The sequence below is a fragment of the Mustelus asterias genome, chromosome 10, assembly GCF_964213995.1.
Source record: "Mustelus asterias chromosome 10, sMusAst1.hap1.1, whole genome shotgun sequence".
Lineage (NCBI taxonomy): Eukaryota > Metazoa > Chordata > Chondrichthyes > Carcharhiniformes > Triakidae > Mustelus > Mustelus asterias.
Genome location: NC_135810.1, coordinates 6779265 through 6805209, shown reverse-complemented (window position 1 = coordinate 6805209; position 25945 = coordinate 6779265).

Sequence of the window (25945 nt, the reverse complement as noted above, 5' to 3'; positions counted from 1 at the left end):
GGTTTCATGATATTAAGGGGAACAGATAAGCTAGGTAGAGAGATACTACTTCTGCTCGCTGAGGAGTCCAGGATTAGGGGACATAGCCCACAACTGAGCCAGACCTTGAGCGAATGAAGTTCGGAAACACTTCTCCATACAAAGGATGGAATAAATTTGGAATTTTCATATGCAAGTGGAGAATTGTGCTAGATCAATTGTTGATTTTAAATCTGAGGTTGATAAACTTTTGTGTCACGAAAAGTATTAAGGGATAGTCCAAAGATGTGTAGGTTAGGTGGATTTGCCATGGTAAATGCATGGGGTTACAGGGATTGGGTGGAGGGGAGGACCTGGGTGGGATGCTATTTTGGTTGAGTCGGCACAGACTTGATGGGCTGAATAGCCACTTTCTGCTTTGTAGGGATTCTTTGGTTCTATTCTCTGACTCTATATCACGAAAAGGCAGATACTTGTGGAGTTAGGCTGTAAATCAGCCTTGTTTTTTAATTCATTCGTGAGACATGGGCATCGCTGGCTGGCCAACTTTTATTGCCCATTACTAGTTACCTGAGGGCAGTTGAGAGTCAACCACATTGCTGTGGCTCTGGAATCACATGTAGGCCAGACCGGGTAAGGACGGCAGATTTCCTTCCCTAAAGGACATTAGTGAACCAGATGGGTTTTTCTGATAATTGACAAATGGTTTCACGGTCTTCAGTAGATTCTTAATTCCAGATATTTTTTACGAAATTCAAGTCCACCATCTGCCGTGGCGGGATTCAAACCAGGGTCCCCAGAACATTAGCTGAGTTTCTAGATTAATTGTTTAGCGATAATACCACTGGGCCATTGGTGCAACAGAAGCAACCAGCTAAATAAGTTGCTTTTGTTTCTATGTTCACATCTTGATCTTAGTCACTGGAATATTAATTAAAGAATGTACACACATTAATTTCCAATGTGGAAAAACAGGAAAAGCGGGAATAGGAGTCCTGGTCTGAACTGACGTTCCATTTTAAGGTATTCGAGAATAGTTCAGACCTCATGTTTCCATGTTTTTACTGGGTTTTTTTCTTAGTTAAAATCTATCACATGTTTTTAATGTACAGTGATTTGTTTTATAACAATGCAATTATGGGATTTTTTTTTTTCAGTGCAGCCTAGTGCCTCCATGATGCCCATTAGCACTGATAAAGTTGATCTGTCATTCCTCAACAAACACAGTGGATTCATGTTCCATGGGCCTTATTTTGATAGCCTGGTAACAACAAGTCTTGTACAGATGCTATCAGCGTTGCATTCCCTCCTGCTGATTTACACAATGTGAGAAAAGAGAAAGGAATGAAATGATTGCGAGCAATGCTCCTGTAAAACTAATTAAAATCTGGCAACTCTTAAGAGTCAATTCCGTGACACTATTCTTGCAGCACTAAGTCTCATTCAGTGGGAGTGCAGCTCAGGGGAGTTAGCTGATCACAGTCTCTGATATGGTAAATCATCGAGACTTAGTGGGCTCCTGGTCCACATGGAAATATTGTACAGGATTACATTAAATTAACAGCGCATAAGTGGGCCACTCGGACAAACCAGCCTGTGCTCATGCCCCACAAGAGGCTCCTCCTTTCATGATATTGCTATACAGTGTTACGGTGGCACAGTGGTTAGCACTGCTGCCTCACAGTGCCAGGGACCTGGGTTTGCTTCCCAGCTTGGGTCACTATCTGTGCGGAGTCTGCACACTCTCCCCTGTGGATTTTCTCCGGTTTCCTCCCACAGTCTGAAAGACGTGCCGGTTCGGTGGATTGGCCATGCTAAATTCTCCCTCAGTGTACCCGAAACAGGCGCCGGAGTGTGACGACTAGGGGATTTTTGCAGTAACTTCATTGCAGTGTTAATGTAAGCCTACTTGTGACTTTAAACTTTAGTTTAACTTATGTACGTGGTGTGTTATTCATTATCACAGGAAGTGATGCAAGTTATCATGTGACATAAGAGTTGGAGTACTGTTGATCAGCAGGTAACATGTGTGGAAAGTCCTCGTGATATCCTGTTATTCTTCAATAAAGAACCCTTTGCTTGGTTTGTTAATCATTGCCATTTGGTGATCCTCAAAATAAAACCATAGAATCCTACAGTGCAGAAGGAGGCCATTTGGCCCATCGAGTCTGCACGCACAACAATCTCACCCAGGCTCTATCCCCATATTCCCATGCATTTACCCTAGCTGATCCCACTGACACTAAGGGGCAATTTAGCATGGCCGATCCAACTAACCCACACATCTTTGGACTGTGGGAGGAAACTGGAGGAAACCCACACAGACACATAGAAACCCTACAGTACAGAAAGAGGCCATTCGGCCCATCGAGTCTGCACCGACCACAATCCCACCCAGGCCCTACCCCCATATCCCAACATATTTACCCGCTAATCCCTCTAATCTACGCATCCCAGGACACTAAGGGGCAATTTTAGCATGGCCAATCAACCTAACTCGCACATCTTTGGACTGTGGGAGGAAACCGGAGCACCCGGAGGAAACCCACGCAGACACGAGGAGAATGTGCAAACTCCACACAGACAGTGACCCAATCCAGGAATCGAACCCAGGTCCCTGGAGCTGTGAAGCAGCAGTGCTAACCACTGTGCTACCGTGCCGCCCTGAGACATGAGGAGAATGTGCAAACTCCACACAGACAGTGACCCAAGGCCGGAATTGAACCCAGGTCCCTGGCGCTGTGAGGCAGCAGTGCTAACCACTGTGCCACCTGTCAACTCTCCCACTCAAAGGAGAGGGCGGTCCATGGTCATCTTGGACTATGGTGACTTTATCTTTACCTTAATGTTCGATACATTTTGATTTGATTTGATACATTTATGTTAAGAATCAATAACACAACATCTCCTTCCCTCACCCTATCTGCCTACCTTTCTCCCTCAAGTACTTACCTAGCTTTTCTTATTTATTTGTCTCTGTGGGTTGTGAGTTCCATGTTCTCACCACCCTCTGTGTCAAGATGTTTCCCCTGAATTCTTTTGTTGGATTTGCTAATCACTAATGAGGGTCAGTTCTGCAGTTGTGAGCCTCCATCCCTCAGGGAGCACATGCTGAGGATCACAGGTCGGTATCCAGTCGCATGTGCCAACAATGCTCTTTCCCATTGGATTGGGGATGTCCCTATGATGCCAAAGGATCATCTGTTTATGTCAATGAACACTTGTCAATCATTACACTTCTGGACTTTGTGAAGCTAATTTTAGGAACCTTGCAAGATGGTAGCACGTACTGGAGAATGGGGCAATGTTGGCTATGATTTTTGACCATTACTGAGAAAAGGTTGTAGGTAATACAGCTCCAAATTTCAAACATACATCACTTGTCATCAAACTTTCATGGCTGCATACAAGATTCATAAAAGTGGACTCATATGGGCTGAAAAAATGGATGTTGATGCTCGATTTACCAATAATTTGTTACCGACAGTCAGCATTAGGATGTAGGGAAATATTGCTTCATTTTACTTCAAGAAAGGAATTTAGAATCTACAGTGCAGAAGGAGGCTATTTGGCCCATCGAGCCTGCACCGACAACAATCCCACCCAGGTCCTATCCTCGTAATCCCATGTATTTACCCTCCTAATCCCCCTGATACTAAGGAGCAATTTATCATGGCCAATCAACCTAATCCGCATATCTTTGGACTGTGGGAGGAAACCGGAGCACCCGGAGGAAATCCACAGTCCAAAGACGTGCGGGATTAGGTTGATTGGCCACGCTAAATTGATGCTTAGTGTCAGGGGGATTAGCAGGGTAAATATGTAGAGCCTTGGTGACATTGTTGTTGGTGCAGACTCGATGGGCCAAGTGGCCTCCTTGTGCACTGCAAGAATTCTATGAAGAGGGACGTGCCAAAAAAATCTGCCAAGATCATTGTTCCTCCTTTCATATTTCCTGGTGATGAAATAGCTGGAAATTGCTGCTTTATTTATTCTTTCAGGGAGTGTGGGCATTATTATTAAGGTCAAGGTTTGTTATCTATCCCTAATTGCCCTTGAGAAGGGGTTGGTGTGATGCCTTCTTAAACTACTGCAGTCCATGTCTTCCATGAACACTCAAGATACTGTTGGGGAGTTCCAGGATTTTAACCCAGCAACAGTACTGGAGTGTTTGAAGTGGTCTCTTCCGCAGAGTCTGCCTTCAATTCTCCAATGCTGTAGAATCCCTGTGGTGCAGAAGGAGGCCATTCAGCCCATCGAGCCAGCACTGACAATCCCACCCATGCCCTATCCCCGTATTTACCCTGCTGACACTAAGGGACAACTTAGCATAACCAGTCCACCTAACCTGCATATCTTTGGAGTGTGCGAGGAAACCGGAGCACCCGGAGGAAACCCACGCAGACACGGGGAGAACGTGCAGACTCCGCACTGACAGTGACCCAAGCCGGGAATCGAACCCGGGGTCCCTGGCACTGTGAGGCAGTAGTGCTAACCACTGTGCCACCGTGCCGCAGTAAAGGAACAGCAATATAGGGCAGAATTCTACGGCCGCGCTGGTCTACAAGCTGGAAATTCCCGCTGACTGTCAATGGGGTTTCACATTGTCCGCAACCCACCCGCTAAAATTCCAGTGGCGGGTGGGATGGGAGAATTCTGGCCATAGTTCCAAGTGAGAATGGTGACTTGGAGAGGAAGTTGCAGATGTTCCCAACCATTTGTTATCCTCGGGCTTCGAGGTGGTAGAGGTCACAAGTTTGGAAGAGGCTGTCGATACAGGCTTGGAAAATTGCACCAGTGTTTCTTGCTTCTGGTACACGATGCTGCCTCTGTGCAGCAGTGTTGAGGGAGTGGATGTTGAGGGGAGTGAACGAGGTGCCAATCAACCGGGGCGGCTTTGATCTGGAAGGTGTCGAGCTTTCTAAGTGTTGTTGGAGCTGCACCCATCCAGACAAGTGGAGAGTATTCTATCACACTCCTGACTCGTGCCTTGTAGATGGTGAGAAGTCAGGGGTCATTCGCTGTTTTTTTATCTTTCCTGCCCAAATACTTGTTCTCAATCTTTCAGTCATGGTTGAAAAGGGCACTTAAACATAGAAACTAGAAGCAGGAGTAGGCCATTTGGCCCTTCAAGCCTGCTCCACCATTCATTTTGATCATGGCTGATCATCAAATTCAATATCTTGATCCACCCCCGTATCCCTTGACCTCCCAGATCCCTCTACTCGTGTGGAGACAGAAAATGCTGTTTCTCTTTCCAAATTGCAGGGTGGAAACTGAGATGATTATGTAAATTAAGCAACCTGACCGGACTCCCGGATGTCCTGACATTCAATGCCATGAGAAATAATTTGAGTTGTCCCAGGAACAATGGGGACATGTTCAGTACATTTGAGTCTTTAACTCCCAACCTTCTTCCACCTGTATTGGGTGGAGGGGGAGGGTTAATATTGAGGCAATTGTGTCTGAGCAGTAGGCTCTGGAAAAACACAGCAGAACAACAATTAGTCAACACCACTACAGGACTATTACCATCAGCATGAGTTCAGTAATTGACAAATAGGTTTAATGATATTACTGTGAGGCACTGAGTGGAATCATACCATGAAAGATTGAAAGGTATAATTTGTATCATCCATATGGCCAGGGCTCTAGATGATAATTTTGTGGAGAATAACACTGAATGGTTTGATGGTGCTACAGAAATTTTATTTCTGGATCTTTATATTGCCTATGTTTCCCCCTCGCCAATCTGATCTGCATTATTTATATCAATCTATCTTGCATGGCTGAATTAGAGATGCTGAATTAAAACTCACAGCCTTTTAGTGCTGTTCAAAGGTTCAGTCAAGCGAGGACTCTTTTTTTCACTAACCCAGTACAAAAGGTAAATCAATGTTAGCTTCAGGTTGTGTCACAAGTTGAACTCAGGATAAATCTGAGAGTCCACAATTTTAGCATAATAAGAGTCAAGTACATTACTGTCAAATTCCTCAAACTAAAATTATAGATCGTGAGCTAAAGAGGCTTAAATCATTCTGGGCCTTTCAATGGTAGGACAATATCCAACCTAATTCAGGTGAGTTCGGCCACTGTATAGAATCACAGGATCACTACGGGGCAGAAAGAGGCCATTTGGCCCATTGTGTCTACACTGGTTCTCCAAATGAATCATCATGACTTAGTGCCATTCCCCTGCCTTTTCCCTGTAACCCTTCATATTGTCTCTTTCATTTAATCATCTAATGCCCTTTTGAATGCCTCGATTGAACCTACCCCCACCACACTTCCAGGAATTCCAGGTCCAAACCACTCACTGTGTGAAAAGTTTTTTCTCACGTTATATTTACTTGTTTTGCAAATCACTTTAAACCTGCGCCCTCTCATTCTTTGTCCTTTTATGAGCGGGAACAATTTCACCCTATCTACTCTGTCCAGCCCCCTCATGATTTTGAACATCTCCATCAAATCTCTTCTTAGCCTTCTTCTCTCCAAGGAGAATAGTTCCAACCTCTACAATCTATCCTCATAACTGAAGTTTTGCATACCTGGAACATTTCTTGTAAACCTCTCCTGCGCTCTTTCCAATGTGTTCATGTTCACATCCTTCCTTCAGTATGGTGCTTAGAACTGTGCACAATATTCCAACTGAGATCTAAATCGTGCCTTGTATAAGATCAGCATAACCTCCTTGCTCTTTGTATTCTATGCCCCTATTAATAAAGATGTGGAGATGCCGGCGTTGGACTGGGGTGAACACAGTAAGAGTTTTAACAACACCAGGTTAAAGTCCAACAGGTTTATTTGGTAGCAAACACCATTAGCTTTCGGAGCACTGCTCCTTCATCAGATAGACTATTAATAAAGCCCAGAATACTATATGCTTTATTAACTGCTCTCTCCACCTGTCCTGCCACCTTCAGTGATCTATGCCCATGTACACCCAGGTCCCTCTGCTCCTGCAACCTTTTAAGAATTTTACTGCTGACTTTATATTGTCTCTCCATGTTCTTCCTACCAAATTAATCACCTCATGTTTCTCCACACTGAACTTCATCTGCCACCAATCTGCCCACTCCACCGACTTGTCTATGTCCTTTTGAAGCTTTACACAGTTTACAATGCTTCCAAGTTTTGTATTATCCACAAACTTTGAAATTGTCCCCTGTACCCCCAGATTTAGATCATTTATATTTATCAGAAAAAGCAAGGGCCTCAGTACCGATCCCTGTAAAACTTCACTACAAGCCTCCCTCCAGCTGAAAAATAGCAATTAACAATTACTCACTGTTTCCTTTTAGTCAGCCAATTCTGTATCCTTGTTGCTACTGTCCCTTTTATTCCATAAGCTATAACCTTTCTCACAAGTCTATGGTGTGGCACTGTATGGAATGCCTTCTGAAAGTCCGTGTACACCACATCAACAGCATTACCCTCATTAACGCTCTCTGTTATCTCCTCAAAAAACTCCAGCAAATTAGTTAAACACAATTTTCCCTGAAGAAATCCGTGCTGGCTTTTCCTAATCAACCCACATGTTTCCTTGTGATTATTCATTCCATCCCGAATAACTGTTTCTAGAAGCTTCCCACCACCAAACTCAAACTGATTCTGTCACTAATGTGGGGGGATGATGGTATAGACCATAAGACATAGAAGCAGAATTAGGCCACTCGGCCCATCGAGTCTGCTCCGCCATTCAATCATGGCTGATATTTTTCTCATCCCCATTCTCCTGCCTGTTCCCCATAACCCCTGATCCCCTTAGCAATCAAGGACCTATCTATCTCTGCCTTAAAGACACTCTTAAAGACACTCAATATAGTCGTAGCTGTAGTCGTAATGTCATTGAACTAGTAATCCAGTGACCCACGCTAACTCCTAAGGCACATGGTTTCAAATCCCACTGCAACAGCTGTTGGAGTTTAAATTAATAAATTCTGGACCAGTCTCGGTAATAGTGATCATAAAACAATCATTGATTGTTGCAAAAACCCATCTGATTCATTAGTTTCCTTTGGGGAAGCAAATCCACCATCCTTGCCAGGACTACATACTCTGTGTACAGAGTAGATTACAAAGAGTAATAACACTCTCTGAAGTGGGTGAGCACGATAAGGTAACCACAATGGATCAAGTTACATTGAACACATCAGTCACAGTGAGAATATATCTGGTTTTAACTTTATTATGTTACCACATACAGCACAGTATAATTTGACAACAGCATCACTATATTACTATTCTATTAGGTTATTGCTGAACAAGTGATGCTTGATAGTACTGTTAATTATCCGTTCCATCAATTTCCTGATGATCGTGCATAGACTCCAGAAAAGAGAAGGCAAACTCAGCCCTGTCAACCCTGCAAAGTCCTCCTTACTAGCATCTGGGGGCTTGTGTCAAAATTGGGAGAGCTGTCTCCTAGACTACTCAATCAACATGTGTGACATAATCATACTCCTATCCCATCGGTAAATCAGACCCAGCAGAGGTGGCGGCAGCACTGTGGTGTACAGTGGGAAGAGAGTTCTCAACATTGACTCCAGATTTGCAAAAGGACTTGCAGAAGTCCAAAGATGAGTGGGTTAGGTTGATTGGCCATGCTAAATTGACCCTAGTGTCAGGGAATTAGCAGGGTAAATATGTGCGGTAATGGGAATAGGGGCTGGGTGGGATTGCGGTCAGTGCAGACTTGATGGGCTGAATGGCCTCCTTCTGCGCTGTAGGGATTCTATGATTCTATTCTATGAAGTCTCATGGTAACATGTCAAACATAGACAAGGAAACCTCCTGATGATTACGACATACCGCTTCCCCCTCCCCATCAGTTGATGAAGCAGCACTCTTCCATGTTGAACACTGCTTGGAGGAAGCACTGAGGGTGGGAAAGGTGCAGAATGTACTCTGGGTGGGGAACTTTAATGTCCATCACCCAAGAGTGGCTCGGTAGCACCACCACAGACTGAGCTGGTCGGGTCCGAAAGGACATAGCTGCTGGACTGGGTCGACAGCAGGGTGAGGGAGCCAACAAGAGGGAAAATTTTATTTGACCTCTTCCTCACCAACCTGCCTGTCACAGAGGTGTGTGTCCATGACAGTGTCAGTAGGAGTGAGCACCACACAGTCCTTGTGGAGACAAAGCCCCATCTTCACATTGTGGACATTCCATTGTGTTATGTGGCACCACCTTTGTGGATACCCTCCATCATGTTGTGTGGGCAACACAGTGGTTAGCACTGCTGCCTCATAGCGTCAGGGACCCGGGTTCAATTCCCAGCTTGGGTCACTGTCTGTGTGGAGTTTGCACATTCTCCCTGTGTCTGCATGGGTTTCCTCCGGGTGCTCTGGTTTCCTCACACAGTCCCAATGTGCGGGTCAGGTGGATTGGCCGTGCAGAAATGGCCCTTCGTTTCAGGGGAACTAGCTAGGGTAAATGCATGAGGTTATGGGGATAGGGCCTGGGTGGAATTGTGGTCGGTGCAGACTCGATGTGCCAAATGGCCTCCTTCTGCACTAATTCTATGATGATTTTATGATTCTACCAACATGCTAGATGGGATAGATTTTGAACAGATCTTAGCAACTCACAACTGGGCATCCATGAGGCGCCATGGGTCATCATCAGCAGCAGGATTGTACTCAACCACAATCTGTAACCTCATGGCCCAGCATATCCCCCACTCTACCATTACCATCAAGCTAGAGGATCAACCCTTGTTCATTGAAGTGTCTCCATCAGCAGCCTCCTTTTAACACTGGGTGGACCCGGAGGTGGTCAGGTACCTGCATGTCCTCCCTTCCAATGGTCTCTTCACCAACATCCCCAACATCAGCCCAACCCTTCCCCCCCTCCCCCAACACCACCCCTCTGGGCCTCATTTTCTCTCCCTGTCCTGAAACCCCAAAACATACCTGGTCCTGGTCTCCTGTGGACTTCGGCTCCAAGGGCTACTTGCAGTTCCAGTTCTGAACACTTCAGCTTCTGGTGCTGCAGGGACGAGATAGCTGCCAACTAATCAGAGGCAGGACTTCCCCCTGAGAAAGGGGCTGAAGTCTCATCTCCAGCCAATTAACACCTATTTGAGTAGAAAATAGCCACAGGACAGCCAGTACGGGTGAGGTCCAATAGGAATAAAACAGTTGGGACCAGTATTCTTATTTCCCATTGCTTACTGGTGTTCCAGTTTAAAGTATAAAAGACTAGTTCAGATCAATATTCTTATTCAACAACAAAAACAGAAAATGCAGGAAAACCTCAGCAGGTCTGACAGCATCTGTGGAGAGAGAATAGAGCCAACGTTTCGAGTCTGGATGACCCTTCACCACTCACCTGATGAAGGTGCAGTGCTCCGAAAGCTCATGATTCCAGATAAACCTGTTAGACTTTGACCTGGTGTTGTGAGACTTCTTACTGTGCCCACCCCAGTCCAAAGCTGGCATCTCCACATCATACTCTATGAATGGTATGCTTTGTCTGTATAGCGCGCAAGAAGCAATACTTTTCATTGTATCCCAATACATGTGACAGCAATAAATCAAATCAAAAATCTATTGTGCGCGGATTCTTAATAATTATTGTGGCAGCTTTAGGATTGCTGTATAATCAACATCCCTCTTCACATTATTCACAGACGGCGGAGTTCATCTGACTTGAGCAGCTGAAGCAGCATCATGGTGAGAGTTAGGGTGTTATTTACTCCTTGTACTGAATAGATTACAAAGAGTAATAACACTCTCTGAAGTGGGTGAGCAAGATAATGTTACCATAAAGAATCGAGTTATATTGAACTTTAATGTGAATATTTCTGATTACAACTTTATTATTTTGTTGCAAGGTACGGCAGAGAATAATTCGACAACTACATCACTACATTAATTTTCTATCAGTACCTTAAACTGTCAAAGCAAACGCGATTTACCTTAATCACGACAAATGTCATAATTAATTGCATCAAAGTGAATGTCCAAATTAGTAATTAAATCTGCAAGTATTAATATTAAAAAACTTGTTTTAAGGCTCATCAACATTGCCTATCAACATTTTATAGTTTTATGCAGCCGTAATGAATGCTTTGACATGTTTTATGGTCGAGTAAGGGATAGAGAGCTGATTAATGCATGAGGTGTATCTCAGCTCATCACTTATCTCATGCGTCTGGCAAACACATGGTGGAACTCCTCAGGAGTTGCTGCCAAATGGAGATAAAAGAAAACTTGGAAATCTGAAAATGCAGAGAATGGATGGCAGATATGTGTGTGTGTGTGCTTTTAACAGGAAATGCAAAAACATAAAGCAATGAACCCTTTGTTCCGAACTGAGAGATCGTTGTCTGCGCGAAATCTCTCCGGCAGTTAAGTCACTTTGTTGTCTTAAGCTGTGAGCAAAAAAAGAATTTGCTTTAATAAGCTTGAGTTGTGCTGTTGAATGCAAGTTTGTAGAGAAGCTTAAATTACTTCCTCATTTCATCTCAGCTGGTTAGCTGGAACCCATTCTAACCCTGATCCTGCGAGGTGTATAATAAAGAATGTAAGATTATTAGCTTCAGTGCATCCCCGCTTTCAAATTCACTGAATACTCCTATGGAGTTTTGTTTGCATGCATATAAGGAACAGAAAATTTAAATTTGGCTTTCTCTGAGACTGATGTCCTTACAGAGACTTTAAGATTTTGATTTTACCTCCACCCACCCTCCTGCTTAGGTAGGAACTAGACTGAGGGTGGAGGGAGGAGGGGAGCAGTAAAAATGAAACTGGTTACTTATTCCCACCAATCCTACTGACTGTCCAGCGCCCCCCCCCAATCCAGGCCTGCCATTTCGAGCAGGCGAGTGGTTACACTTTCAGAAAGGCAACTGAGTTAACCTTGGATTCTTGGATTGTAGGTCAGGGTGGCACAGTGGTTAGCACTGCAGCCTCACAGCAAGAAGTCTCACAACACCAGGTTAAAGTCCAACAGGTTTATTTGGTAGCAAATACCATAAGCTTTCGGAGCAATGCTTCTTCGTCAGATGGAGGACTTTAACCTGGTGTTGTGAGACTTCTTACTGTGCTTACCCCAGTCCAACGCCGGCATCTCCACATCATGACTACCATCGACGCCTCACAGCACCAGGGACCCAGGTTCGATTCCCGGCTTGGGTCACTGTCTGTGCGGAGTCTGCATGTTCTCCCCGTGTCTGCGTGAGTTTCCTCTGGGTGCTCCGGTTTCATAGAACCATAGAAGCCCTACAGTGCAGAAAGAGGCCATCTGGCCCATCGAGTCTGCACCGACCACAATCCCATCCAGGCCCTACCTCCATATCCTTACACATTTACCCACTAATCCCTCTAACCTACGCATCTCAGGTCACTAAGGGGCAATTTTAGCATAGCCAATCTACCTAACCCGCACATCTTTGGACTGTGGGAGGAAACCGGAGCACCCGGAGGAAACCCACACAGGCACGAGGAGAATGTGCAAACTCCGCACAGACAGTGACCCAAGCCGGGATTTGAACCCAGGTCCCTGGAGCTGTGAAGAAGCAGTGCTAACCATTGCTACCGTTTCCTCCCACAATCCAAAAGATGTGCTCGTTAGGTGCATTGGCCATGCTAAATTCTCCCTCAGTGTACTGAGTACTGTACTGCACAGTGTATTTAAATGGTAAAAAATTGCAGCATGCTGCTGTGCAGGGGGACCTGGGCGTCCTTGTACAGGAACCTCAAGGAGTTGGTTTGCAGATGCAGCAGGTAATGAAGAAGGCAAATGGAATTTTGTCCTTCATTGCTAGAGGGATGGAGTTTAAAAACAGCGAGGTTATGTTGCAGCTGTATAAGGTGCTGGTGAGGCCACACCTGGAGTACCTGTGTACAGTTTTGGTCTCCTTACTTGAGAAAGGATATACTGGCACTGGAGAGGGTGCAGAAGAGATTCACTCGGTTGATTCCGGAGTTGAGAGGGTTGGCTTATGAGGAGAGACTGAGTAGACTGGAGCTATACTCATTGGAATTCAGAAGAATGAGGGGAGATCTTATAGAATCATATAAGATTATGAAGGGAATAGATAAGATAGAAGCAGGGAAGTTGTTTTCACTGGCGGGTGAAACTAGAACTAGGGGGCATAGCCTCAAAATAAGGACTGAGTTGAGGAGGAACTTCTCCACACAAAGGGTTGTGAATCTGTGGAATTCCCTGCCCAGTGAAGCAGTTGAGGCTACCTCATTGAATATTTTTAAGGCAAGGATAGATAAATAGTAAAGGAATTAAGGGTTATGGTGAGTGGATGGTAAGTGGAGCTGAGTCCACAAAAAGATCAGCCATGATCTTATTGAATGGTGGAGCAGGCTCGATGGGCCAGATGACCTACTCCTGCTCCTAGTTCTTATGTTCTTACCCGAACAGGTGCTAGAGTGTGGCGACTAGGGGATTTTCACAGTAACTTGAATGCAGTCTGAATGTAAGGCTACCTACAATAGAATTTCATAGAATCCCTACAGTGCAGAAGGAGGTCACTCGGCCCATCGAGTCCACACCGACAACAATCCCACCTCAGCCCTATCCCCATAGCCCCACATATTTACCCTGCTAATCTACAGGGACACTAAGAGGCAATTTAGCATGGCCAATCAACCTAACCCGCACATCTTTGGACTGTGGGATGAAAGCCACACAGACACAGGGAGAATGTGCAAACTCCACACAGACAGTGATCCAAGCTGAGAATCGAACCTGTGACACTAATTAATAAACTTTAAAACTTAGAAACTTTAAACAATGCTATCATTGGCATCCATTTTGATTAGAGGCTCTGAGTTACAGGAGAACAAGTGGAAACGGAGGCAATGATGGGAAGCTGATAATTTTTGATACAGCCTGGGTAGCTATGTTTTGTAACTTTATTTTAATTTTCATGAAGCATTGGAGTGCCTCCTGTTTTGTCTTGTGTTTGGGACCCAGACATGGTTCTTTAGGGTTTGACTACCTCAGCTTCTCAAGACTACAGTTCTAAAACCATTATTATCTACGTACATCTCAGTAACTCGAGATGAGGCAATACCTCCTCTTGCCTCCAGAGACTTCTGTTACATGGATTGTGCACTAAAACTGACCTTCTTCTCCATTCTTTCGTACCAATGTGCTGTACTATGGATGTTGGGCGCGATCTTACCGGCTGTTCACGCCCCAATGCCACTGCAAGCGAGGATGGAGAATTTGTCATTCAGCCCAATCTCCGTTCACTGCAGCGGGACTGGAAAATCCCGCCAGTGTGAATGGCTGTAAGATTCTGCCTGTTGTGTTATCAACACATCAAAGCAGGATAGAAATCCCCAAGTGGTGATACCATACAATCTTTAGTGCCACGTGGCATAAAAAGTTCTTCAATGCTCATCTCGCTGAGACATTTGGATTGAGACCATGGGCTGGATTTTACAGCCCCTCCCCTCAAGTGTGTTTTTAGACGTGGGGTGGGGTGGGGGGGGGGGCACATTAAATATAAGGCATGACAAGTCCATCATCCACCCGCCCAACCCCTCATGAATCCAGCGCCATGTTTTGCTAAAAACACAAGTGAGGTTCCCAAGGCTACACTGTTCTCAGAGTCAAAGGGGGAGGACATTCTTGAGAGCTGGTTAAAATACTTCAAAATCCACAAGGCATCATGTCAAGTGTAATGTGATAGAAGTTGACTTTTGGGAAGTTGGCGTGTGGGAAGTGAAATCTGTAATGGAGCCACCCCAACTTATAGATATAGAATATACATATAGAATCTCAACAGTGCGGAATGAGGCCATTTGGCCCATCGAGTCTACGCCAACAACAATCCGACCGAGGCCCTGTCCCCTTAACCTCACATATTTACCCCGCTAATCCCTCTAACCATTGCATTCCAGGACACTAAGGGGCAATTTAGCATGGCTAATGCACCTAACCCGCACATCTTTGGACTGCGTTGAGGAAACCGGAGCAAACTCACGCAGACACAGGAAGAACGTGTAGACTCCACACAGACAGTGACCCAAGCTGGGAATCGAACCCAGGTCCCTGGAGCTGTGAGGCAGCAGTGCTAACCACTGTACCACCGTGCCGCCCATAACTTGAATAAAAAAATAAAAGCGAGCAGAGAAACTGTCGACCAAAGCATTCTGCCGGCTGAATATTTTTTGACGGCAGTGATGAACTAGTTGTGTGGGGATCCTGCATGATCTCAGTCTGGCTGGGTCAACTAGCTGAGGCGACCTGTCTGGCCACCAGCAAGGCCAACACAGGATTACAGACACAAGCGTCTCGCTGGCGTCTCAACGGAAACCGAACAAATTAAGTTTATTTATTAGTGTCAGAAGTAGGCTTACATTAACACTGCAACAAAGTTACTGTGAAAATCCTCAAGTCGCCACACTCCGGTGCCTGTTCGGGTACACTGAGGGAGAATTTAGCACGGCCAATGCAGACTGTGGGAGAAACCGGAGCAAACTCACCCACTCCCATCCATTGACTCCGTCGACACTTCCCGCTGCCTCGGCAAAGCAGCCAGCATAATTAAGGACCCCACGCACCCCAGACATTCTCTCTTTCACCTTCTTCTGTCAGGAAAAAGATACAAAAATCTGAGGTCACGTACCAGCCGACTCAAGAACAGCTTCTTCCCTGCTGCTGTCAGACGTTTGAATGGACTTATCTTGCATTAAGTTGATCTTTCTCTACATCCTAGCTATGACTGTAACACTACATTCTGTACTCTCTAATTTCCTTCTCTATGAACAGTATGCTTAGTCTGTATAGCGTGCAAGAAACAATATTTTCACTGTATACTAATACACGTGACAATATTAAATCAAATCAAATCAGACATAGGGAGAAAGTGCAGACTCCGCACAGGCAGGGTATTCCCAAGTCGGGAATTGAACTCGGTCCCTGGCGCTGTGAGGCAGCAATGCTAACCACTGCACCACCATGCCACTCCTACTAACCACGCTGACTTTGCAGCTTGAAAGATTCTCACAGTTAATGTAACATTCTCTTCTCACTTCTGATTGACAGCTCTGCTGTCCTCAACTTTCGCAGCCATCAGATACCTGTCCAAGTCTCTGAAATAGCTTATTATACAAATAATGCCAGGTTTGCACTCTTGTCTAACATGGTCAGATTGCATGTAACAAGGTATTATGAAAATAAATTATTCATAATGTAATTAGAGCAGCATTTCACCTCATTGCAACTTGTTGGTATCCTGATTTCTATCACAAGTGTGAATAAGGTTTGTTTTCCACTGCGCTTCCAGGAAAGGCAGTAAAGTTGCTGTCGGGCTGGTTTGACATGCTTTTGAGTTGAACTGAAAAGACACAACTCTGGACTGTGAACATAATGCCATCATAATTCAAGGCTATTCACTTCAAGGTGCCTCAGCTACTTGGTAAATGTAAGTATGCTGAAAATGCGGAGACATTATTTAACGCAGTGAGGTGTCGTTGTCTGGAATGCGCTGCTTGAAATGGTGCTAGAAGTAGATTCAATAATAACTTTCAGAAAGGAATTGGGTATACACTTACAAAGGAACTATTTACAGGACAATGGGTAAAGGGGTAATGGAGTGAAACTAATTGGATAGTCCTTTCAAAGAGGTTGGAGGAGGAATGGGGGATCTAAGTGGCCTCACTGCGCTATGATGATGCATTGTGAAGGAATTCCCTGCCCAGTGAAGCAGTTGAGGCTATCTCATTCAATGTTTTTAAGGCAAGGATAGGTACATTTTTGAACAGTAAAGGAATTAAGGGTTATGGTGAGCGGGTGCTTAAGTGGAGCTGAGTCCACAGAAAGATCAGCCATGATCCATTGAACGGTGGAGCAGGCTCGAGGGGCCCGATGGCCTACTCCTGTTCCCAGCATACCTTATTTATTACAGCAGCGCAAGGGGGCAAACCACAGACCATCAAGACTGGGCAATGATTAATGCATTAGAGGAACCTAACAAAGACTTTGTGCACTAATCCTCCCATATCAGACAAAATCATAGAATCCCCACAGTGCAGAAGGAGGCCATTCGGTACATCGAGTCTGCACCGACCCAGTTCTTTTTATTCATTCGTAGGAGCATCACTGGCCAGCACTTACTGCCCATCGGCATTTGAGAGTAAACCACATTGCTGTGGCTCTGGAGTCACATGTAGGCCAGACCAGGACAGCAGATTTCCTTCCCAAAAGGACACTAATGAACTAGATGGGTTTTTCTGACAATCGACAATGGTTTCATGGTCATCGGTAGATTCTTAATTCCAAAATTTTTAATTGAATTCAAACATTCGCTGTGGCAGGATTCAAACTTGAATCCCCAGAACATAAGCTGAGTTTTTTTTTTGATTAATTGACTAGTGATAATACCACTAGGCCATCAGCTCCCCTTATTATCTTACCTAGGCTTTACCCCAGTAACCCCATGAATGTACCATGGCTAAACCACTAACCTACACATAGGGCCCTATTTTACCATTGCCTCGTGCCCGACAACGGGCGCGAAAACATGGTAAAGTTGGGTGAGAGGCCATTATCGCGATCCGCACCCGCATCCGCGCAGATCACTACTTTACCGAAACCCGGGAATGGCGGTGATTCGATCCGCGCCCAAAACGGGCGCAACGATGATTTAAATGCATTTGCATGCATTTAAATTGAATTAGTGAACTGCCCGCCCAACTTTATCAGCATTTCCCGCTTTACCATCGCGTTTGCCAATCCGGAACTGCGCCGTAACGGACCTGCTAAATAACAGTCTGAATCGGGCGCTCCAGCTTCTGAACAGCATGTTCAGAGCTTCCAACGGCTCTCTGGCTCAGATCAGTGGTGGGGGGGAGGAGGGAGGCGGGCCAGATCATTCTCTGACGGGGCGGGCTGATCGTTGTCTAGTGGTGGGGGGGAGGAGGCGGGCCAGATGTTCCTCTGGAGGGGAGGGGGAGTGAGGACGGGGGATGGAATGAGGCACGTTCGTTGTCGGGGAGGGGGGGGGTGAGTGAGGCCAGATCGTCATCTGGGGGGGGGGGGGCGGGGGGAGTGAGGCCAGATCGTCGTCTGGGCGGGGAGGGGGGGGGGAGATTGAGCCAGATTGTTGTACGGTGGGGGAGGGGGGGGGGGGTAGTGAGGCCAGACCATTCTCTGAGGGGGGAGGGAGTGAGGCCAGATCATTGTTTTGGGGGGGTGGAGGCTGGAGGCGGGTAAGATGTATCTCCGGGGGGGGGGGGCAGATGGATCTCTGGTGCGGGGGGCAGGGGGCTTCGCTGCCACTCAGCGGGCGATCGGTGGGGGGGAGAGGGGTAGGGGTGGCGATCGGTCTGGGTAGTGGGGGGGGATAAAGGGGACAGTGATGTGTGTGTGTGTCCCTTATCCACCCCCCCCACTACCCAAACCGATCGCCACCCCTGCCCCCCTCCCCCCCCACCGATTGCCCACAGAATGGCAGCGGACCCCCCTGCCCCCCCACCAGAGATCCATCTGCCCCCCCCCCCCCACCAGAGATCCATCTGCTCTCCCACCCGCCCCCCCCCCCTCCCCGAGACACACCCTCGCTCCCGCTTGTCGCCCCCGAGCTGCTTTCTCCGCTTTCTGCGGCTCGGGAGCGATCTGACACGGGTGCACTTTTTCAAATTTTTTTCTAACTGCGCATGCGCAGTTCAGAGCTCCGATCGTTCTGGCTGCGCTAAGCCCCGCCCACAGCGTGAATGGGACTGGAGATGGCTGAGAGCGTATGGGGGCGCCTGAAAGCAGATTTCTAAATCGGATCTGTACTCCGCCCAGGTTCAGCACTTAGAATGAAAATGGTAAAATCAGGCCCATAGTGTCATAGAATCCTTACAGGCTATTCGACCCATCAAGCCTGCATCGACAACAATCCCACTGAGGTTCTATCCCTGTAATTCCACTTATTTATCCTACTAATCCCCCTGACACTAAGGAACAATTTAGCATGGCCAATCAACCTAACCCACACATCTTTGGCCTGTGGGAGGAAACCGGAGCACCCGGAGGAAACCCACGCAGACACGGGGAGAAAATGCAAACTCCACACAGACAGTGACCCATGGCCGGAATTGAACCCGATTCCCTGGCGCTGTGAGGCAGCAGTGCTAACCACTGTGCTACTGTGCTGCCCATAATAAATGTACATGACCGGTGATGGTTTATTCTGGAGTTTTAGCATGTTATTGAATAACCAAGAACCGGGTAAGATTACATCTCACCTCTATGAAAGGACAGCAGCAATGCAAATATATAATCCAATATTTTAGTTATTCAGTCAGCTCAGGACTGAACTTTGGAATGCATCTTGCTGAGCAGTTTATTTAATAATAATAATTCACGGCAGTTAATTAGAATTTATTTATTCCACAGTGGATTAGCATTTTTAATTTCACTGCAGTAATTTAATGTGTTTAATTTCTCCAGAGTGAACTAAACATTTATAATTTCACTGGAGTGAGTTACCAGTTCAGTTTCATTAAGGTGAATTAAGAGTTTCTAATCGCATCAAAGTGTATTTGCATTTCTTCAGATTAGACCCTCTGCACAACTCTGGAAAGGCGCCAAACCTTGTGGAAAGATATGAAAAGGTCGCATGAAGATGGAAAGCACACAACCATTTTCAGATCATTGGCACCGTCAGAGAGCCACAGCGCCCGGATTGTACATGATGTGAACTCGCTAAATCATCACATAATTCACATATTCTCTCGTCTCTTCTTAACGTCTTCCACTTACTTTAATGCACGGTGGCACATGGTTAGCACTGCTGCCTCACAGCGCCAGGGATCCGGGTTCAATTCCGGCCTCGGGTCACTGGCTGTATGGAGTTTGCACATTCTCCCCGTGTCTGCGTGGGTTTCCTCCGGGTGCTCCGGTTTCCTCCCACAGTCCAAAGATGTGCGGGTTAGGTTGATTGGCCATGCGAAATTGACCCTAGTATCAGGGGATTAGGAGGGTAAATACACGGGGTTGCGGGGAATAGGGCCTGGGTGGGATTGTGGTCGGGGCAGACTCAATGGGCCGAATTGACGTCCTCTGCACTGTAGGGATTCTATGATTCCTCCGGGAGCTCCGGTTTCCTCCCACAGTCTGAAAGACGTACTGGTTAGGTGCATTGACCATGCTAAATTCTCCCTCAGTGTACCCAAACAGGCGCCGGAGTGTAGCGCTTAAGGGATTTTCACAGCAATTTCATTGCAATGTTAATGTAAGCCTACTTGTGACACTAATAAAGGAACTTGAATGCACACCTCTTTGACCAAGAGGAGCTCTTTTTTGATTTATTGTCACAGGTATTGGGATAGAGTAAAATGTATTGTTTTTTGCATGCTATACAGACAAAGCATACACCTCATAGAGAAGGAAAGGAGTGCAGAATGCAGTTTTCCAGTCAAAACTAGGGTGTAGAGAAAGATCAACTTAATATAAGGTAGGTCCATTCAAAAGTCTGACAGCAGCCGGGAAGAAGCTGTTCTTGAGTCAGCTGGTACATGACCTCAGACATTTGTATCTTTTTCCTGATGGAAGAAGGTGGAAGAGAGAATGTCCAGGGTGTGTGGGATCCTTAATTATGCCGGCTGCTTTTCCGAGGCAGTGGGAAGTGTAGACAGAGTCAATGGATGGGAGGCTGGTTTGCGTGATGGACTGGACTTTGTTCACAATCATTTGTAGTTTCTTGCGGTCTTGGTTAGAGCAATAGCTATACCAAGTTGCAATATATCTGGAAAGGATGCTTTCAATATTTCCTTATGGCTCGGTGTCAGATACTCTTGGATAATGTTCCTGTTATGTACCTTATGAGACCTTTTACCAGGATAATCCCCAATATGGAGAGATTGTCTTATGAGGACAGGTTAAACAGGTTGGGAGTCTATTCATTGGAATTTAGAAGAATGAGAGGTGATCCCATTAAAACATATTGGATTTTAAGGGGCTTGACAGGGTAAATGCTGAGAGGTCCTAAACTCTCCCATGAGGGGAGAGTCTAGGACCAGAGGGCATCCTCTCAGAATAAAGGAGTCAATTTAAGACTGAGATGAGAAGGAATTTCTTCTCTCAGAGGGTTGTGAATCTTTTGAACTCCTTGCCACAGGGAGCTGTGGGGGGCAGAGTCCTTGTGTATATTTGAGGCTGAGATAGATTTTTGATCAGTAAGGGAATCAAGGGATCTGAGGAAAAGGTGGAAAAGTGGATGTGAGGAACGTTGGATCAGCAATGATCCTAATGAATGCCGGGGGCTGAACAGCCTACTCCTGTTCCTATTTCTTATGGTCCTATGATTAAAGGAGTTGTATAAATTAAAACTGATGTTTGCAGTGACAACATTCGCCTTCCATTTGTTTTTTGCAGGGGTAGGATTTACACTCCAGTGCTCCTCACTCAGGACCTTGTTCGACAGGAGAAACACACTGAACAATTGGTCAGGGCACTTTTGTAATTCTTAAATGTGATGATAGGAAGGTTAGCTGCTTGTTTTTCCAAACCACCTTCCTGCTGATCAAGGCTTGTGCTAGAATAGTAATCCCTGCCTTCACTGATTTATACTGGATCCTGGTCCATCATGTTTTGATTTTAAAGTAAGCTTACATTAACACTGTAATGAAGTTACTGTGAAAATCCCCTAGTCACCACATTCAGATGCCAGTTTGGGTACACTGAGGGAGAATTTAGTGTGACCAATGCACCTAAGCAGCGCGTCTTTCGGACTGTGGGAGGAAACCGGAGCACCCAGAGGAAACTCATGCAGACACGGGGAGAACGTGCAGACTCCACACAGACAGTGACCCAAACCGGGAATTGAACCCAGGTCCCTGGCGCTGTGAGGCAACAGTGCTCGAACCACTGTGCTGCCCTATTCATGGGACATGGGCATCACTGGCTGACTAGCATTTATTGCCCACCCCTACTTGCCTAAGGGCATTTGAGAGTCAACCACATTGCTGTGGCCCTGAAGTCACATGTAGACCAGACCAGGTAAGGGCAGCAGATTTCCTTCATTGGGAACCAGATGGGTTTTTTAAACAACAATCAGCAATGTTCCATGGTCATCATTAGACTTTTTTAATTGCAGATTTCTTTTATTGCATTCAAATTTTCACCATCTGCCATGGTGGGATTTGAACTCCAGTCCCCAAAGTAGAACCCTGGGTCGCTAGTCCAGTGACAACACTCCTACACCACTGCCTCCCCTGAATGTTTGGGAAGGTAAGAGTGCTGTGAAACTTGAAACACACTGAGGAAAAAATAATGCTGGGAGTACTTTGTCAGAAATGACAAGGCAACTTGATGCTTTGCTTAAGGTTTTGATTGAACATCACATAAAATATGAGGCAACCACTTCTGGCTCTTATCAGGGGCCTGCCTTTATCAATTTTGACAAAGAGTCTAAACCTGTGTTTTTTTTTCTCTGTTCAGGTGCTGACAGATTTGCTGCATATTTCCTACAATTTCTCATTTTACTGAGTGTTGTTTCAGAACTGCAGACACTTTATTGAAGGGAGCGGGCATTTTAGCGGAATGTGTACTGCGTCTGTGAACACCGAACAAAGCTCACTACTTCAAAACCATTCTGAATCTTTTATAAATATCCGCTACGGGGATAAATGTTTGTTAAATATTTATGCAAGGCTTAATGCTTTTTAATATTCTTAATCAGACTGAAGCACTGGCAGCCTTTACACTGTCATAAACAATATCGGTGCATCATAGATATTTGCGCAATACTGGGGCCAATTTGTAAATCACTTTGAGGAATAGGTAATTGTATTAGTCACTGTACAAGAGATAAGAATTGTCATTTGTATCGTCCTTTCAAGTCAAGTTCAACTCATCCCAAAGCATTTTGCAGCCATTGGAGTACCTTTGAAGTACAGGTCAGAATCTTGTTGTAGCGTCAGGGGTCTTGCCTGTTGGCTACAGAGCCAGCAAGAGACGCATTCTCCCTCTTTTTTGGGCGGGACCGCCAGACTGCAAGCAAATCAGGCAGTAGCACAGCCAGCCACAGGCCTTCTCTTGGAGTTAAGACCCCCAGGGCCGAAGTCTCGCTTCCCGAGAGCTGCCGTCCAATTCGAGGATGGCAGCTCTTGCGCTCAGCAGCGCGACTGGGGAGGCAGTGGCTGCTACTGGAAGGAAGGTGGCATGGTGGCACAGTGGTTAGCACTGCTGCCTCACAACAACAGGGTTCCCGGTTCAAGTCCAGCCTTGGGTGACTGTGCGGAGTCAGTATGTTCCCCCTGTGTCTGCGTTGGTTTCCTCCGGGTACTCCGGTTTCCTCTCACAGTCCAAAGACACGTAGGTTAGGTTGATTGTCCATGGTAAATTGCCCCTTAGTGTGCAAATGTGCAGCTGAGGTCGATTGGCTATGCTAAATTGTCTTTTAGTGCCTCAAGATGTGTAGGCTAGGGGGATTAGCAGGGTAAATGTGTAGGATTACAGGGTAGCTCTGGATAGGATTTTCTTTGAGAGATTCAGTGCAGAGTGCATTGTGGAGATATGATTCTATGAATCTAATCTATGACAGATAACAGTCTGCCTTTCCCATATATTCTTTGCTTTCTTCTCCTATAAGGAGTGAGGAAAAAAACACACCCGTGAGAGACAAAAGCAAAATACTTCAGATGCTGGAAATCTAAAATGGGAACAAAAACTGCTGGAAGTACCCAGTTAGTCAGGCAGCCTCAGTGGAGAGAGAAACACAGTTAGTGGGTGAAATTTTCCAGCCATTTATACTGCTGGGATTCTCTGGTCCCGCTGCAGTAAACGGAGATTTGGCTGAGTGCCAAATTCCCCGTCCTCGCTGCCAGTGGCAGTGGGGCATGAATGGCTCGTAAGATCACACCCAATATTTCAGGTTGATATACTACATCAGAACTGCTCTGATCGTGAACCAGAAATGTTCCGTTGCTCTCTTCACACATGTCTCCAGACCTGCCGAGTATTTTTAGCATTTTCTGCTCTTTTCGCCAGGAGTTAGAGTAAGGGTCTGTGTTGAGCAGATGAGCCGTTGTTAAGGGTGACTGTGAGACAGAGGTGGGTCATTGCATAAATTTAGGGTTAGTGCCAGTATTGGATGGACAGAGGGGATAAGAGGATGTGCTTGGCAGGGAAGGATGGGTGTACCTGAAAGATAAGTGTGAGTGATGAGTGCTGTCTTGGAGTAAGCTTGAGAAGAGACAGTGAAAGTGTTGAGGTGTTAAACACAGAAGGATAAGACCATAAGACAGAGGATTAGAAATAGGAAATTTGTACAGGATGTTAGTGAGGGTGATTATGTTTGATTTATCTTATTTTAGACAGAATACAGACACTGACAAAGCCAACAGGAGGGAGAGGGATGATAATGTTAATGTAGTAAGCGAATTAACACAAGTAACTATAATTTTAAGCCATATAAGTTGATATTTTAACTGCATTTTAAAGTATTTTACTGTGAGTAACATTTCAGTCAATGCAAGGTACTGAAAGGCATAATGGGAAAGTTGAATAATTTAGAGCCAAAGGTATGGGAATCGTAAGTTAGTGGACTCATACCTGGGAGATAATTATGAGGGAACATATTTTTCAATTTTATGAATAGTTGGTTCGCAGTCCAGGTTTAGATTAGACATGGCCTTGGACGCAAGAACACATGTCTACTCAACTTGGTGGTAAGCCGATGGGAACCTCAACTTTAACTTTGACAGTAGGTGTTTACCATATCCAGGCAACGGAGAAGTAACTCTAGCCAAGAGGGGTGTAACATCCTGTTAGTAATGGACAAATGAGAAACCATTATGCTGGGAAGTACTGAGCAATTGGCTGAAATAATTGACAAAGATTTATATTGATGTAGGGACATTAAATAAAATTACTTTTAAACTAATGTAAGGCGGAGAATCAGTTTAAGAAAAGGTATACCTGTCCTGTTTTTTACTGAAAACATTAGAACTTATTCGAGAAGTCCAGATATTCTGTATCTCTGACCATCAATATAATTTCTCCCATTGGACACTTTTTTTAGTAAAGTTTTACGTTTATATTGTAACATTGGTTTCCTGAGTATAATTGCACCTCATCGGAAAACCCTGCTAACAGCTGGTGAGGCCACACCTGCAGTATTGTGTGCAGTTTTGGTGTCCTTATCTGAGGAAGGATATTCTTGCTATAGAGGGAGTACAGTGAAGGTTTACCAGGCTAATTCCTGGGATGGCAGGTCTGTCATATGAGGAGAGACTAAGTTGGTTAAGATTGTATTTTAAGATCTGTGGAACTCTTTGCCGCAGAAGGCTGTGGAGACCAGGTCATTGAGTGTCTTTAAGACAGAGATAGATAGGTTCTTGATTAATAAGAGGATCAGGGGTTATGGGGAAAAGGCAGGAGAATGGGGATGAGAAAAAAAAATCAGCCATGATTGAATGGCGGAGCAGACTCAATGGGCCGAGTGGCCTAATTCTGCTCCTATGTCTTATGGTTTTATGGTATTCACTGGAGTTTAGAAGAATGAGAGGGGATCTCATAAAAACTTATAAAATTCTAACAGAATTGAAAGAATGTTCCCAATGGTGGGGGAATCCAGAACGAGGGATCATAGTTTGAGGATAAGGGGTAAACCTTTTAGGACTGAGGTGAGGAGAAATTTCTTCACCCAGAGAGTAGTGAATGTGTGGAATTCACTACCACAGAAAATAGTTGAAGCCAACACATTGTGTGATTTCAAGAATAAATTAAATATAGCTCTTGGGGCTAAAGGGACCAAGGGATATGGGGGTAGGCGGGATCAGGATATTGAATTTATGATCAGCCATGTTTCTATGTTTCTATATATCCCTCTGGGTCCTCCCAGACCTCAGCCACAGATCCAAGGATGTGACACTGGAACGAAGCACAGACCCAAACTGGTCACATTCTGCTACATTCTCCTCTTTATCTCCCAACTTCAAACTCTGTCAAATTGCATGTCTGGACTGTCCTTTTAAATACTGGAGTTGAAGTCGCATA